Here is a 15,472-nt window from a genome sequence, read left to right as displayed (position 1 = left end):
TACTGGACCTAATTACATAGATTGGAAAAGGAACCTGGACATTGTCCTTACTGCTGAAAGCTATAAATTTGTACTGACTGAACCCACTGGTGAATCTACCAAGAGGAGATTGAATATCATAGGAAATGGGTAAAAGCAGATGAGATGGCGCAGTGTTACATTTTGGCTTCAATGTTAAATGTATTGCAACATCAGCATCAAGATTTACCAACAGCCTATGATATTATGAACAATCTCAAGGAACTCTTTGGTCATCAGGATAGGGCTTCTAGGCAAGAAGCCATGAGAAAGATAATGACAACCACCATGCAAGAGGGTACTCCTGTGAGGGATCATATCCTAAAGATGATGGCTTATCTGAACGAGATACAGATCCTTGGAGGAGAAATTGATGGGGAAACCCAGATCGATATGATCCTCCAAACGCTACCTAGAAGTTTTGAGCAGTTCCGCCTGAACTATAATATGAATAAGAGGATTTATTCTTTAGCGGAACTACTGACAGAACTTCAAGCAGCAGAAGGATTATTTCGTCACAATGCTCAAATTCACTATGCTGAAAATGGTTCTACTTCTAAACCGAGAGGAAAGAAGAAGAAGAAACAAGCTGGTTCAGCAAAGAAAGTGAATAAATCTCAGAGTACGGGATTTAAAGCTGGAGTGAAGAAGCCGAAGGGCAAGTGCTTCATCTGCAAGCAGTCAGGGCATCTGTCCTCGTAGGAACCAAAACAAAGGTATATCTCATGCTCTAGTTGTTGAAACATGTTTAGTGGTGTTATCTACCAACACCTGGTGTGTAGATACGGGAGCCACTGATCATGTCTGCAATTCCTTGCAGGGGTTCCAAGAAACCCGACAACTATCTGAAGGAGAAATTACCGTCTACATGGGCAATGCTACTAAGGTGGCAGCTGTTGCAGTGGGAGACGTCTACTTATCTTTTAGTAGAAATAGAAATTTGGTTTTAAGAAATTGTCTTTATGTACCCAGTTTTAGAAAGAATTTAATTTCAGTTTCTAAACTGTTTCTAGATGGATATTCTGTTTCTTTCAGTAACGATGTAGTTATTAAAAGAAATAATGTGATTATCTGTTCTGGTGCATTGGTTGGCAATTTGTATACTTTAAATCCAATTTCTTCCACAAAGCAAAATATGGAAATTTATAACTCATCTTCTAATTCTAATAAGAGAAAAGAACCTTCGAAAATGAACCAAACATATCTTTGGCATCTAAGGCTTGGTCATATTAACTTAAGTAGGATTCAGAGGCTTATAGCCGATGGACTTTTGGGTTCATTAGAGTTGGAAAATTTTCCAACTTGTGAATCTTGCTTGGAAGGTAAAATGACCAAGAGGCCGTTCAAGTCCAAGGGGTATAGAGCCAAAGAAGTGTTAGAGTTGGTTCACTCTGATTTATGTGGTCCTATGTCTGTCCAGGCAAGAGGAGGTTTTGAATATTTTGTCTCTTTTATAGACGATTATTCAAGATATGGATACATTTACCTAATGCGCCGCAAGTCCGAGTGCTTTGATAAGTTCAAAGAGTACAAGGCTGATGTGGAGAAACGACTAGGTAAAAGTATCAAGACACTACGGTCAGATCGTGGTGGCGAGTACCTCTTAGGAGAGTTTAGGAATTACTTATCAGAGGCCAGGATTCAATCCCAATTGTCTGAACACCCCAACAGAATGGTGTAGCAGAGCGAAGGAACAGGACTCTTATGGAGATGGTTAGATCGATGATGAGTTATTCGAATTACCAAATTCATTTGGGGATATGCTCTGGAAAGTGTATCGTTCCGAACTTAGTACCTTCTAAATCGTTTCTTCTACTCCCATAGAATTGTGGAATGGGTGAAACCCAGTCTAAGACATATTCGGATTGGGGTAGTCCAGAAGCAGATCCGATAAGTTAGAATCCGTCAGAAGTTGGCGTGTTTGTAGGATATCCCAAAGAAACGAAAGGTGGTTTATTTTATAGTCCTAAAGACCGAAGGTCATTGTTAGCACCAATGCCCAATTTTAGAAGAAGACTATATAATGGATCACAAGCCCGATGTAAAGTTGTTTTAGAAGAAATTAGAGAGGACACGCCTACTTCAGACCAACAAGACAAGATGAAGTACCACAAGAGACGCAACACGTGTCACACATGATACACAACCACAGCCTGCCTCGTCAGAGTGGGAGGGTTGTAAGCGACCTGAAGATTCATGTTTTGGGAGAGTCTTCGGACTTGATCCCTGTAAACATGAACCCGATCCACGAACATATGACTAAGCACTCCAAGATATAGATGATCTTGGCAAAAGGTATTTAATTTCGAAATAGAGTCTATGTACTCTAATAAGGTCCGAGCTTGTAGAACCACCGATGGTGTAAAAGCCGTTGGATGCAAGTGGATCTACAAAGGAAAAGAGGGATGACGGAAGGTAGAAACCTTCAAAGCTAGGCTTGTTGCAAAAGGGTACACTCAGAAAGAGGGAATCGATTATGAGGAAACCTTTTCACCGGTAGCCATGCTTAAGTCTATCCGGATACTCTTATCCATTGCTGCTCAGATGGATTATAAGATTTGGCAAATGGATGTCAAGACAGCTTTCCTTAATGGAAGTCTTGAAGAAAACATCCATATGAAGCAACCAGAAGGGTTCATTGAAAAAGGGAGCATCTAGTGTGCAAGCTCAATCGGTCCATTTATGGACTGAAGCAAGCTTCAAGATCTTGGAACATCCGGTTTAATGAAGTAATCCAGTCATATGGATTTATTCAAAGTCCGGATGAGTCTTGTGTATATAAGAAGTGTAACGGAAACGTGGTGGTATTTCTTGTACTATACGTAGATGATATTTTGTTAATTGGCAACAATGTCAAGGTATTGTCAGACGTAAGGGTATGGTTGTCCAAACAATTTGATATGAAGGACTTAGGAGAGTATGCACACATACTTGGGATCAAAGTAATAAGGGATCGCAAGAAAAGAATGTTGTGTCTGTCCCAAGCTTCATATATAGATACAATCCTTGCTCGTTTTAGCATGCAAGATTCCAAGAAAGGTTTCTTACCTTTCAGGCATGGAATAGCTCTATCTAAAGAGATGTCTCCTAAGACTTCAAAGGAGATAGAAGACATGAAAGCAGTTCCTTATGCCTCGGCTATAGGAAGCCTTATGTATGCAATGCTATGTACGAGACCTGATATTTGTTTTACCGTGGGCATGGTCAGCAGATATCAGAGTAACCCTGGACAAGGACATTGGACTGCGGTAAAGCATATATTAAAGTACCTGAGAAGGACTAGAGATTATATGCTAGTTTACCAAGCAGACGATTTACTCCCTGTGGGTTACACGATTCGATTTCCAATCAGATAGGGACAACAGTAAGTCTACATCGGCTATGTGTTTACTTTAGGAGGTGGAGCCATTTCATGGAGGAGTGTTAAGCGAAATGCGTTTGGACTCAACCATGGAAGCAGTATGTAGCAACCTCCGAGGCAGCTAAAGAAGCAGTATAGCTCAGAACTTTCTAATGGACTTAGATGTGATTCTGGTTTGCCCAAAATCATCACAATTTATTGTGATAATAGCATTGCAAACTCGAAGGAACCACGAGCTCATAAGGCAAGTAAACATATAGAGCGCAAGTACCACCTGATACGAGATATCGTGAAGCGAGGAGAAGTTGTCATCGCCAAGATTGCATCCGTGGATAACCTGGCAGATCTTTTCACTAAGGCCCTTCCGGCGAAAGCTTTTGATCGGCATGTGGAGGGAATGGGAATCAGATGTATGGTAGAAGATATGACAACTTAGTCATTAGTATAAGTGGGAGATTGTTGGAGTGTATACTGAAAGCCTAAGCTTTGTAAACATTCATTATGAATAAAGAATCACATTTGGTCAAATTGTCTACATTTAGTTGTAGTTGTTCAATTAATTTATATTGTAGATAACATAGTATGTGGTGTCACATGCAGAAGATAATGTTATCAGTACCTTATAAATTATAAACAGTAGCTCACGACAAAAATGGAAAGGAACAAACCATTAGAAGGTCGTAGTGTAATTAGGTATTAGTTTATCTTGACTATATAATTACACTAGTACACTCAAAGTGTATTGAGTAGGACCATTTGAGGTCGTTTCTTTTATACTGACTTTATAAAGGAACAAAGACCTCAGTTATTATGGAAGTGTGTGCTCTTAATCCTAATATAATAACAATACATATATTTGATATTTATTTCTTTAATTTATCAATGGGTGAGATTTAGTTCGATGAATCAATAAACCCGATAAGTTGAGAAATGATATCACTTATAGTGTGTGTTGTTGATTATAGAAGGAAACTGTGTCCTAGAGATACTAGGTTGATAATGTCCTCAAGAGGAGCTCATAAGGATTGTCATGTTAAACCCTGCAGGTGGACTTAGTCCGACATGATGATAAGGTTGAGTGGTACTACTATTGGACTAAGATATTAATTAAATGAGTTGTCAGTAACTCACTTAATTAGTGGGCATTCGATATCTTAAACACAGGGAGACCAACACACTCATAATAAGAAGGAGCCCAAAAATGTAATTTGGGATTGGTGCGGTAGTTCAATAATAGTTCTCTAGTGGAATGAATTATTATTGATAAAATTAAGTTGTGTGTTCGGGGCGAACACGGGATGCTTAATTTTATCGGGAGACCAAAACTAATTCCTCCTCTCGGTCCCTATCATAGCCTCTTATTTATAGAGTACTATACCCACCTATACCCACCTTCTATACCCACCAATAAGGGGCCGGCCAAGCTAGCTTGGGAACCAAGCTAGGGCCGGCCTAGGTATAAATTGGGGTGGCCGGCCCTAGCTTGAACCCAAGCTAGTGGGCGCCGGCGATATTAAATTAAAAAGGAATTTTTATTTTTATTTTTATTATGCGGAAGAAATAATTTGTTAAAGAGAATTATAATTAAAATATCTCTCTTGTAAAAGATTTACAAAAGATTAAAGAAAGAGATTAGATCTCTTTCCTTATTTGTAGATTGGTGAGATATTTTATTTTCTCTTTAAAATTATCCACATGTTGATAGAATTAAAATTATAGAAATTTCCTTTTATCAACCATGAAGAGATTTTTAAAGAGAAATTTTAATTTTAAAATTTCTGGAAACAAATTAGGAAGTTTTAATTGTTAATTGAAACTTGTCCAATTTGTTCTTCATGATGTGGCCGGCCAATTGAATTTAATTGGGGAAATTTTATTTTATTTTTCTCAATTAAATCATGTCAAGGAAATTTAAGAAATTTTATTGTAATTAAATTTCCTAATTTGCCTAGGCCAAGGAATATAAAAGAAGGGGTGAGGGTGCCTTCACAAGACACAACCTCTATTATTTTCTCTCCCTCTTTTCCTTGGTGTTGTGGCCGGCCATCATCCTCTCCCTCTCTTCCTCTTGTGGTGGCCAAATACTTCATCCCTCTTGGAGTTCTTGTGGTGGCCGGATACTACTTGGAGAAGAAGAAGAAGAAGGAGAGAAAGCTAGCATCTCTTGGAGCTTGGTTGGTGTTTTGATCTTCTTCCTTGGTGAAGCTTTCTTATTGTTGGCCGAACCTAGCTAGGAGGAGAAGAAGGTGGTTGGTGATTTCTCATCTCGGAAGATCGTTGTCCACACAACGTTCGAGGTTAGAAGTGGAATACGGTAGAAGATCAAGAGGTCTTTCTAAAATGTATAACTAGTAATTTTTCTTTCTGCATCATACTAGTTATTTATGGAAATAATACCAAATACAAGAGGCTTACGATTCTAGAATTTCGAATATGTTTTTCGAATTTGTGTTCTTTTGTTTTTTATTTTCCTTGTGATTTGATTGTTCTTTTCGGTTAACCTAAACTTATTTTATGAAATTAAATATTAGCTTTCCATAAGAGGTTTTGTCTAGTCGGTGGTGGTTGCTCCCATATCCAAGAAGGCCATGTGCCTCGCCACGTCAGTACTGGGAACCAATTATGGAAATTAATATTTAATGGAATTAATAACTTAAGGTGACTTGGGTCGAACGTGTTAAGTTCCGCAGGAGATCCAAGTCAAAACCTAAAAGAACAAATAGATTAAGTTTTGGATCAAACGTGTTAAGTTCCGCAGGCGATCCAAAATTTAATTTAAAAGAACACATGGTAGCTAGGAAAAGGTTCAGACCTTTGTACAAAATGTTTGTACAGTGGAACCTCTGGGTTTTCCGAGTAGCAACCAACAGTTTTCTTATATACCAGTTCAATTTTCCATAAATTCTTAATTTTGATTTTGTAAATTTATTTAAGCATGCATCATTCAATTTCTCAATTTCAACTTTTAATTTTTCATTTTCTAATTTTAGATTATCATACATTTCTAGTGGACATGCTTTTGCTAGGTTCAATTTCAATTCAGCATTTTCTTTTTCAAGTTTGAATAAGTCTTTAGAAAGACACTTAATAAAGAGAAAAGACTGAGTCGGGGTTAGATTACGTACCTTACTTACCTGACTAGGTGAGGCTCCCCCTTCACTGCAGCTTTCCTCTTCTGATGTTCCTCCCCCTTCATCTATACTCATCTCTGAGCATGACTCTTCTTCCATCTGATGGTTAGCCATTAGCGCTAGCCCCGAGAAGGCTTCGACGTCTAATTCGGAAGACAACGAATCTGACCAAGTGGCCTTCAGGTTCTTGTGCTTGGAGGTTTCTGGCTTCTTGTACTTGACCTTTTCCTTTTCTTTCTGCTTTCTCTTTAATTTCGGGCAGTCATCCTTGATGTGCCCTTCTTCGTTGTAGTTATAGCAATGAATTGTTCTTCTTTTTCGCTCATTCTTCTGTGATCTAAATTTGTTAGATTTAAAAAACTTATTAAATCGTCTTACCATTAATGCAGCTTCGGATTCGTCGATCGAGGCTTCAGAGTCAGAATCGTTTGTTCTTACCTTCAAGGCAATGTTCTGACTTACGTTCTCCACTTTAATGGGCTCTGCAATCTGAGATTCGTGAAGTTCAAATGTAGAAAACAAATTTTCTAAAGTACTTACCTCGAAGTCCTTAGAGATGTAGTACGCATCTATTAAGGAGGCCCACTCTGGAGTTCTGGGGAAGGCGTTGAGCGCGTACCGGATTGAGTCCCGGTTCATTACTTCTTCTCCAAGATTGGTTAGTTGCGTGACTCTTTGATCCTTGCTTGGAGTTGTGCTACCTTCTCACCTTGGTTCATCCGGAGGTTCATTAATTGGGTCCGGAGGATGTCACGCCTCGCTAGCTTAGCTTCCGAGGTACCTTCGTGAAGCTCCAGGAATTTTTCCCAGAGGTCTTTCGCGGAGTCATAGCTTCCGATTCGACTTACCTCTTGTGGTGGCAGCACGCTAAGCAGGTGGAATCCTGCCTTTCCGTTGGCGACAAAATCGGCTTGCTCCTTCTTGCTCCACGTGTTTTCTTCTTTATCTTTTGGAACTGTATAGCCATATTTCATAATTAAGCAAATGTCAAATTTTGTCTTGAAAAATACCTCCATCCGGCGTTTTCATGTCGCGAAGTCTCCGTCAAACTTTGGGGGATGAATATTCGCTCCGACCATCGTCTTGATCGTTGTGCTTCAGTCGGCGGTTAGTCCTTCTGAGGCGATCTGGCTCTGATACCACTTTTGGTGCAGCGGAGGCTGGCAAGAGGGGAGTGAATTGCCTGAAAAATAAAAATAACCCTCCTTGGATCTTTCAACTCAAAAATGCAATAGTAAAATAATAACAATTAAATCAACATAAATGAAAAGAGACTCAGCAGTTAACCTGGTTACAACTAAGGAGGTTGTTAATCCAAGGCGATGAAAAGCACACTAGAAAAGATCTCCTTTACTGAAGGCGGAGAAACCTTTTACACTCTAACAGCTCAGAACTATTGCTAGGAATTGCTTACAAAGTTGAATACTCAATTGATGTTGAATTCCTAGTTCCAGGGGCCTTTAAATAGTCTCTGGAAATCTGATCTCGAGGGTCTGAGGCGCCTCCAATAGGGGTCCAAGGAGCCTCCATCGAGTGGGAGGATAAAACTTTATTCGCAGCACAAACGGTCACTTTTGACCAGTTGAAGGCGCCTTCATCAAGACTGAAGGCACCTTCAAGCTTGAGGCGCCTCCAAGGCAGATGGAGGCGCCTCCAAGGCAGATGGAGGCGCCTCCAAGGTAGAGGCGCCTCCAGTACAGGCTTGAGGCACCTTAAGCTCTTATTTCCAGCATCCTTTCGCCTTGCTTTGACTACTGTAGCTCCATGCGATTGGGTGATTTCGGCCAACCAAAATAGGACTCACCCGAACCCAATTTTCGGCCTTCCTCGAGTAGCCTTCCTCCCTGGCTTAACGTCCCTTGAATGCCGCGCACATTCTTCTCTCCCACCGGTGTACTCTTCCATAGCTCTCTCATCCTTCGGACGCACCGAGCCCGTCGGCTCCTTTCCCGTGTCGTCCTTCTCGCTAGCTGCGTCTTCCACTCGACTTCCTGCGCTCCTAAGCTCCTGCACACTCAAACACAGGGATCAAACACAAAGCAGGACCTAACCAACTTGGTTGATCACATCAAAACACCTGCGGGGTCCAACAATACGTCGTCCGAATTGGAAGTCGAGCTTTCTCCAGACTTGCACTAATGGCAAGTCATCAAAATGAGGACTATGATTCAAGCTCGTCCGAAATGAGCATCAAGAGCATCGATGAAGGGGGAACTACGTCAGAAGAAAGCAGTAGTTCAGGAGGAGACTCGGATAACGAGATCGACAAGGTAAGTCAGGTACGATCTCTTCCTCCCTGCAAATTATTTAAATTTATTAAATTATTAACTATGATTACTATAAATTTGAAAAATAAATTAAAATTTTAAAAGTAATTTTAGCTAAGTCTTGTCCATTAGAAGAGTTAGAAAAATTAAAAGTAGAAAATGAAATTTTGAAAAGACAAGTAAATGACTTGAAAAATCATGCATGTTCAAATAAAACAAATTTTAGAAAATTCAATAATTTAAATTGGTATTTTAGATATCATAAGGGACAGATTAGAAATATTTCAAAAAAATACGTCCCTAAGAAATTCTTAGTTAATCCAGTTGGCTGGAACCTATATTGAGTTCCAAAGTCGTGTCTAACTTAAAATTTAAAATTAGACTTAGCGCTTTCAGCGAGAAAAATTAAACATTAAATTTCTTTATGAAGCTTTGTCTAAGAAAGTGGTTGTTACTCCAATAACCAAGAAGGCCTAGTGTCTCACCACTGCTTGGAAGCCAAAATATTGAAATGAAATGTTTAATTAACTTTCTGATAAAGCATTAAAATTAGATAAATGCTTTAAAAAGTTTTTTTTAACATTATGGAAATCTCTCAAAAATATTTTTTTAAAAAAAATTTAACTAAGGGTAGAATTTTTTCTGAACTTAGAAATTTTGCTCAATTTTTTTACTTATTTTCAAAAGTAATTTTCTTGAAAAATTCTCTAACTTAGAATTTTGTTTTACTTAGATTTTTTTTTAACTTAGAATTTTTTTCAAAGTTTTCAAAACTATTCCCTTAGAGTTTTCTTGGAACCCAATTTTTTTTTATGTGATCAAAGGAAGGGAAGGAAAAATATAAGTCTAAGGGGAGGTAAACTACAAATTTTTTATTTTTTCTATCTTTTTGCACTTTATTGCAATATTAGTTATTTCATTTTTTTTGTCTATTTATCCTAGCTTAACTTAGGTTGCTCACATAAAAAAGGGGGAGATTGTTGGAACTCTAGGGTTGTTTTGATGTGATCAACAAGTTAAGATAGGTCCTGTGGTGTTTTAACCTTGTGTCTAAGTGTGCAGGAGCTTAGGAGCACAGGGAGTCAAGGAAAAGATGCAGCTAGCATGAAGGACGGCACGGGAGAGAGTTGATGAGCTTGGTGTGTCCGAGGGATGAGATGCTGCGGAAGAGTACACGGGCGAACGTGAAAGAGGCGCGCGGTGTTTCTGAGGGACGAGAAGCCGGAGTGGAAGGTTGCTCAAGAAGGCTGAAATTGGATTCAGGTGGCCCTTATTTCAGTTGGCTGAACCCACCCAAGCGAGCGGAGCCGGAGCGGAAGACCCAGACCGAGGCGAGAAGCACCAGAGTAGAGGGCCCGGACCAAAAGTCAACATTGTTGACTATAGTGGTTCGGGCGCCAGGACCAGTCCGAGCACCCGGAATTGAGTTTTGACCTGATTGCGGTCGTGGATTAACAACCTCCCCGGTTGTAACTAAGTAAAAATCCCTTTGCCTCTTCTTTCAGTTTTATTTGTTTACTTTATTTATGCAAGTGTTATTTTGAAAGTTCTAGAAGGGTAGTTTTATTTTTGTGCAGGCTATTCAACCCCCCCCCCCCTTCTAGCCGGCCAACGCGGTCTAATAGTTACAAGTTTTTAACAAAATAAACAGTACACCTTGGTGAGCTCTTGAGAGAAACAATCCATCGTCCCAAGGAATGTTTGTTTATGCACGAGATCCATGCCACTCTAATAAGATTACATGATAGAATCCCTCAGTTTTAAAAGGCATAGGGCCTCGAAAGATTCTACTTCGGAGGTGGTGGATCCTCTCTTGGAGGGGAGCACTATGGTAGTGTCAGGGGCACATAAGAGAGACCTATACCATACCTTTGGACGAAGATGGTCGGGATGTCGGGGGTGTGGGAGAGAAACGGGTCAGAGAACGATCAGTCGGAGGCTTGTTGGTGGACTTATCTGTTGTAAGTGGTGAGGGGTCAAGTATTTGAAGGGGCGGACCCTCATGAATGGAAGGACGGCGTTGGCTTGAAGAAGATGAAGGAGCTTGATCCCCAAGCGTCACTAAATGATACCTTTTTCTTATGGCAAGAGATTCTGTGTCTATAAGTATCCCAAGTTGATTTTGATATGGTCAACCAAGTCAAGTTAGATCTTGTTGTGTTTTGATCCTTGTGTCTAAGTGTCCAAGAACTTAGGAACACAAGAAGTCAAGCAGAAGATATAGCGGACAAGAAGGATGGTACAGGAAGTGAGTCGATGAGCTCAGTGCAATTGAGGGACGAGAAGTTGTTGAAGACTACACCAATGGAGTGAGGAGGACACAGGTGGCATTTCTAAGGGATGAGAAGTCGGAGCGGAAGACTACTCAAGGGGAAAAGGCCGGAGTTGGGTTTGGGTGAACTCAACTCTAAATGCCCAGAGAATCACTCAAGCGACTAAAGCAGCAGCCAGACAAATTCAATTCTATTGACTTTGTCCAGGTGCCTAGACCAAGTTCAAGCACTCGAACTCTAGGCACCCAAACCAGCCTATACCGAATAGGCACCTCCTCTTGGAGACATTGCTATGAAGAACTATTAAAGTCTACGTCAGCAACACTCCAAGCGCTCGGGCCAGTCCAAGCACTCAGGAGAGGATAAAATTTTATCCTGAAATCATTAAAGAGTTGTTGAGAAGAGATAGAATGCACCGTTAGGGCGCATGGACCCACTCCAAGTGCTTGAAGATGTCACGTCAGCTAACGAATGTTTTTGACCAGTAGGCTATAAATAGCGCCCTGATCCTCTTCATTTCACACAACACTTGTATACGAACTTCTAAATTCTATTTTTATTTTCTGAGTTGTTAATCGCTGTATGAGGATTCTCTTCCTTTGATCTTGATCTAAGAAGGAGTTTCGATAGTGTGCTTCACTTGTCTTGGATTAGCAACCTCCCCGATTGTAAATCATGTAAATTCGGTAGCCTTGTTTATTCTTTTATGTAATTTATTTCTATTTATTAACAAGTGTGTCTTAGTTAAAGTCGAAAGAATAAGAAGGGTACAATTTTAATTTCAAGGCAATTCACCCCCCTCTTGCCAACCATACCAGGACCAATAATTGGTATTAGAGTCCAGACCGCTCAGAAGGACTAGCTGTCAACTGAAGCAATAAGACGATGGCCAAATCCAGCATTCACCCACCCATGTTCAAAGAAGAATTTGGTCTTTGGAAGTGTGAAATGGAGGTATATTTTAAAACTAATTTCAATATATTTCTAACTTTAACAAATGTGTCTTAGTTAAAGTTGAAAGAATGAGAAGGGTATAATTTTAATTTCAGGGCTATTCACCCCCTTCTTACCATCCGTACAGGAACCAATAATTAGTATCAGATCTCGGACTGCTCAGAAGAACTAGCTGCCAACTGAAGCAATAAGACAATGGTCGAATCCATCATTCACCCACCCAAGTTCAAAGAAGAATTTGTGCTTTGGAAGCGTAAAATGGAGGTGTATATAAAAACTAATTTCAATACATTTCTAACTTTAAAATATGATTTTGTAGTACCCATAGATCAACATTGAGTAGAGAAAGAAGAGTATCTTAAGTACAAGAAGGAGTAGGTTGACTTCATAGCCAACGATAAAATAGAATTCCATCTACTTACCGTACTACCGACCCAAAAATTCAACCAGATTGGAACCTATAACTTAGCAAAAGAACTTTGGGAGACATTCCTAGAGTTGCACAAAGGTATCTCGGAAGCTAAGCTAGCAAGACGTGACTTTCTCCGAAATCAACTAATTACCTTCCAGAGAGAGAAGGTGGCTCAACTCCATATGCAGATCAAGGAATTGATCACCCAACTCAATAATCTTAGAGAATTGATAACAAATTAGGACTCAATTCGGTACGCGCTCAACGTCTTTCTGAGAACAGAAGAGTGGTTAACTTTAGTAGATGCATATTACATCTCTAAGGACTTGGAGGTAAGTACCCTTAAAGAATTATTCTCGACTTTCGAATTACACAAGTGTCGATGTGCAGGAGTTACAAAAGAAACAAAATCAAATCAAAACTTATCCTTGCAAGCTAAGAAGGATGAACTGGATTCTGACACACCACTCGATGAAGACAAAGTAACTTTTATGGTAAGGAAATTTTCAAAAAAAAAAATTAAGTCTAATAAATTTGGTAAGAAATAGGCAACGAAGCTTATTCATAGCAAAAGGAAAATCAGATGCTACAATTGCAAACACAAGAATCTCATAGCAATGTGGGACGAGTCATCATCCAAGTTTGAGCTGGAAGTGTATGCTAGACTAGCACTAATACCATATCACCAGAAAGATGATGAAAGTACCTTAGAGATAAGCATCGACGAAGGGGGGAGACACTTCAGAAGAAAGCAACGATAAAGATGGAGCGTCAAATAATGAGATCGACTCGGTAAGTGAGGTATGTTCTCTACCTCCCAATAAATTATATAAATTTATCAAGATACTTTCTAGAAGTTCATGTAAACTAGAAACAAAAAATGAACAATTAAAAAAAGTGAATTAAGAATTAAGAATTATCTTAACAAAATCATGCCTATTAGAAGATTTCGATAAATTGAAGGTTGAAAATGAAAAGTTAAAGGATCAAATAGAAAAATTGAAAAAGGATTATTCATGTTCAAATGTTCAAAATTTTAGAAATTTTCAAAAGTTTAACTGATATTTTAGATATCACAAAACTTAAATTACAAAAGTGTCATGAAAATATATTCCTATATATTTTTAATCCAGTAGGTAGGAACCTATATTAGGTTCCAAAATCGTGTCTAGATTAATTTTTCTCTAATTTAATTAATTTTCTAGGTTAGAATTTTTTTTACTTAGAAAAATAATTTTCGAGCAAATTTTTTGTTAGAGTTTTCTATTCAAAATTTATATAACGATAAGATAGTAGATATTCTGTTAGAATAAAAAATTTTAACTGTTAATGAATTTTTTACCAAAAAAGTAATCTTTGATATTAAAAATTCATGAAAATTAAATTTTAAAAAATTTAGGTAGCGTTTGGTTTGGTTATTTTCTATTTTTATTTTTTGAGAAAATGAAAAACATTGGTTGACATTTTCCACATTTCATTTCTAGAAAAGGAGATATCATTTATGGGAAAATAGAGAATGTCTAAATGTCATTTTCTAAGAAAAGGGAAAATGTACATTTATCAGAAAATGAAAATGAATCCAAATGCTCTCTTAATTTTTCTATAGATATACATTCAACTTTACAAACTCAGAAAAATTAGCAAGATTTTTCGAGATCAAAATCTATTTTTAATATTTATTCTAGAAAAATACATATTTTTGTATAAAATGAATTATTTATGTTAAAATAAAGTTATGTTTTCTTGTGAAAATATTTATTCTAATCCGAATGTTTTTGTTTAACATTGATATAAAATTTAAACCTTTTGAGAGATTAAAAATAATTTTTTTATTATTTTTGAAAATGCTATTTTTTAATTTTAGAAAATTAAATATTTGAAAACTAATTCAAGTAATTTTTTTACCTTGATTGTTGTTTCAATCCCCCTTAGACAATTTTTTTAGATTTTTTTACCCCTATTTTTTTATATGATCAAAGGGGGAGAGAAATTTAGGGGGTTATGGGAAAGTTAATTACAATATTTTACTAATACTTAATTGCAATAATATTTTATGTTTTGATTAACCCAAACTTAACTTGAGCTAGTGCATATCCAAAGGGAGAAACTGTAAGTACCCTAGGTTGGTTTTGATGTGGTTAACCATGTCAAGTTAGGTCTTATTGTATTTGATCCTTGTGTCTAAATGTACAAGAACTTAGGAACACAAGAAGTCGAGTGGAAAGATGCAGCGGATGAGAAGGATGGCACGGGAAGCGAGTCGACGGGCTAGGTGCATCCGAGGGATGAGAAACTGCGGAAGAGTACACCGGTGGAGTGAGAAGGACATGTGCAGTGCTTTCGAGGGACGAGAAGCTGGAGTGGAAGATTACTCGAGGAGAGAAGACCGGAGTTGTGTTCTAGTGAGCTCAACTCTGGATGACCGGAGAATCACCCAAGCGACCAGAGCAGCAGCCGGACAAAGGCAACTCTGTCAACTTTGTCCAAGCATCTGGACAATGTCCGAGTGCCTGGACCAGCCTATAAGAAGCAGGTGCCTCCTCTTTGAGATGTTAGTGTGCATAACTATTGGAGTCCACGTCAATAATATTCTAGATGCACGGACCGGTCCAAGCACTCGGACTGGTTCAAGCGCCCGAGCTAGGATAAAATTTTATCTTGAAGCCGTTGAAGAGCCATTGCAAAGTGATAGAATGCACCGCTGGGGGCACCTGGACCCACTCCAAGCGGCTAGAGATGCCACATCAACAAATGATATTTTTGACCAGTAGGTTATTGATAGTTGGTTTATTGGGCATATTATTTTGTTGGTTTTTGGATGATTTTTGGAGAATTATTATATTGATGAATTGATTTGTGATATAGTTTATAAAGCAAGGATTTATTTAACCTAACAACATTTCTTTTCTTTAATTCAAGAATTTTTATCTCATAAATGTAATTTGATTATGTAGGTAACCAATGGGATTTATTGAGCAAGGGATTCAAGCTTATTTGAGAAGGAGTTGGGTTTAAGCAATCAAGAAGAGTAGCTAAAACCATGTGAATCAACTAAA

This window comes from Zingiber officinale, chromosome 4B, assembly GCF_018446385.1.
Source record: "Zingiber officinale cultivar Zhangliang chromosome 4B, Zo_v1.1, whole genome shotgun sequence".
Classification (NCBI taxonomy): Eukaryota; Viridiplantae; Streptophyta; class Magnoliopsida; order Zingiberales; family Zingiberaceae; genus Zingiber; species Zingiber officinale.
Note: the sequence above shows the minus strand (reverse complement) of the source record.